The sequence below is a fragment of the Gossypium hirsutum genome, chromosome D12 (assembly GCF_007990345.1).
Source record: "Gossypium hirsutum isolate 1008001.06 chromosome D12, Gossypium_hirsutum_v2.1, whole genome shotgun sequence".
NCBI lineage: Eukaryota > Viridiplantae > Streptophyta > Magnoliopsida > Malvales > Malvaceae > Gossypium > Gossypium hirsutum.
The window spans coordinates 63,234,307-63,237,286 of record NC_053448.1 but is presented as its reverse complement, the minus strand read 5'-3'; the positions used below and the strand labels follow the sequence as shown (position 1 = coordinate 63,237,286).

The following is a 2,980-nucleotide window of genomic DNA, read 5'->3' as shown; positions in this document are numbered from 1 at the left end:
AGTGATCGGGTTTAAACGACCCCTTAACCCGAATTTGTTGCCGAAACAGGATTACGGAGCATTACCGAAATTTAAAAATTTATTTTCTGACATTTCATTTCATGTAGCATTCATATTTGAAACTAACCAAATTAAAACATTTATGAGCCAATGTTGGCCAAATTAACTTATACATGCCATTATAACCAAAAATCAAATCATCCAAAATTACTGATAAAACCAATGGATAGTGTGATATATCTCTAGCAAGCTTCCAACCAAATCGAGCTTTCTATAATCTGTAGGGTAAATAAAAATAAATACGTAAGCGATGAATGCTTAGTAAGCTCGTGAAATTTTTAATCATATTAGTTCATCTAAAATAGAGGTGTTCATGGGTCGGGCAGCCCGGCCCGACCCGACGACCCGCCCGAAATATGGGAGGGTTTGGGTAAAAATATAGGCCCGAAATATGGGCTTGGGCAAAAAATGAGGCCTGTTTAAAAAATGGGCCGGGCCTCGGGCAAAATTTTTTGGGCTCGGGCCCGGCCCGGCCCGAATATATTATATATTTTTTAAAAAAAATTTAAAATTTTTTTAAACACATTTCTTTTCCCGTCCCCCCACATTTCTTTTCCCGTCCCCCTCACTCCCAACTTGTCACTTTTCCCAAGCCATTTCCCCTATTTCCCTCTTCCTCAAATCCCTAGCCCTTCATTTTTTTTCTCAACTTTCACCTTCAACTCCGGCAGCAGTCCTCCACCACCGGTCCACCTCCAGTCATTTTTCTTTCCAAAATCAAAGGTTAGTTTGCTTTATTTTTTATTTCTCTGATATTTACTGTAAATATAAGTTTCATCTATTGAAGTTGCTGTAAATATAAGTTTGTTTTATTTTTTCTTTCTCTGATATCCCAGTACAGTAGTGTATGAATAATGATTTTGTTTTACTCCCCCCCGGTATCCATAACCTAACCTTAATATTTGTTAAGACTTGGGTTGAAAGAAGGGGAATGGGTGTAGAATAACCCTTCCAGTCTTAACATTAGACTTGCTATTTCACCTGTGCTTCGGTTGCCCTATAAATTTAGATATTTATGTATTTTCATGTTTTTCTCATATATTCTGGTGTATCGAAGGCATCAAGTAGAAATTGGATGGATATAGGTTAGGTCTTCTAAAATTACTAGTTTATTTCCAATTTGTTAAAATTGAATTTTCATTTAACTTGGATAATACATCTGAACTGAAGAGCCAAACTTGCTCTCGAAAATAAACAAAATTCTAATTTCTGTTAAGGGAAGGAAAAGAATGCCAGTATTTCTTTTTTAAACAATTAACCGCAATGGATTTGGAGTGAGACCATTCACTTCTACCCTCAAAATTTCTTAAACCACACAAATAATTTTCTAAAAAAAGAATTAGCAGTGATTGATTGAAGAATTTTACTAAACAAGAGTCATTATGGTTTGAAATAAATTTAGTATTAGTCAACTAAATAAATAACATATGATAATGAAAATCAACTCATTGATTTTTTCCATCTCTACTTTCTTTGAAGAATTGTTAATCTAATGCTCCAATCTCGCGACATGCTTTTTACTTATTATTGTTAATAATCTTTTTAATTTAATGTTATTTATAATGTTTAATCTTAATTTAATTGGTTTAATGCTATAATAATTAAGTCACAACCATTTTAAAGTGATTAGTGTAATTTAGTTAAAAAATTAATTTTAAAATTTTAATTTAATATCGATATGATCAATGAAAAATACTGTATGTAATTTGCAGTATATTTTTTATGAGATCACATGCAAGTATATTTTTCTGCTTCTTTCATGCATGCTGGTTCAACTTTATGGGTTCATTATTTCTTTGCTCTGCTACATGCAAACAAAACACTACATTTTCCTACTTTCATGCATGCTGCCACAGGTTCTGTATTTATATTATTTGCATATAATTCATGTAATGTAATATTATGCATAGCCATTATTTCTTACATTTGTTTCTGTAATTTCTTTCTTACATTCTTTCTTACATTTGTATTTATCTTTTTTGTTTTTGCTTTGTTTTATTGCAGAAACAAGCTATTGAGGCAGAAAAACAGCAGGCCCAGGCAGGTTGCTATCACACCCTTTCCTTCGAAACAATCAACCTTAGTGACTTTTTGTAAATGATGTGTGTTTTTTAGTATTACTTAAAGACATGTGACAAGTTTGATCTTGTATCTAGCATAGTTAAATAACTAGTTTATTATCTTGTGCAATATAACTAATTTATTATCTTGTATCTAGCATAGTTAAAATATAATATATTTATTTTCTCAAAACTGTTATAAAATTTATAACTTTTTGAAAAAGTAAAATAATATAAATCTTCACTTTTATATTTGAAAAGTAAAAATAATATAAATATATTACATTCACATATAGACACTTGTTTTGGTTTTGGAGGTTGAAATAATCTTACAAACACATGATTTTTTTTCTTCTACGTTTGCTATGTCTTCGGTAGCTTTTTAAGATACTTTCTTTCTAAATGTTTAAAATTTAATTTAGCTTACAATTTATATTTTGTTATGAAATTAAATATGTTGATGGATTAATGTATGAATATTATGGTTTGTTGCTTAATTTTCCGAAGTCATTTTGGATTTTGAAGGTATGTGTACTTGTGGGGTTTAACTTATGTTCTTATCTCAAAGATAGTTTGAAGCAAAATTAGAGATTGAGATTTATATAATGACTAGAATTAGTGAATGATAAAGCTCAAATTGATTTAATATGATTTAATATGCTTATGGATGTGCTATCTATATGTATATGTGATTTAAAGCGAAAGTTTTAAGTTCGCTATCTAATTCGCAAAGAGAAAAAAGTTTGTTGAGCAAATATTTGTATGCTTTGCTTCTCCATTCAATTTCTGAACTTTTTTACAGCATAAAAGCAATAACAGAATATTTAATTAATTTAATTATGTTATTATGCATAGATAAT

At 30.1% G+C, this 2,980-nt stretch overlaps 1 long non-coding RNA gene across 1 annotated transcript; it reads left to right on the top strand.

Annotated features, from left to right (window-relative positions):
- The first annotated feature begins 498 nt into the window (after positions 1-498).
- Positions 499-2,617, top strand: LOC107956636 (uncharacterized). Its single transcript, XR_001700180.2, has 2 exons — positions 499-783; positions 2,065-2,617. It is a non-coding gene; the product is annotated as an uncharacterized lncRNA (long non-coding RNA).
- Positions 2,618-2,980: the final 363 nt, after the last annotated feature.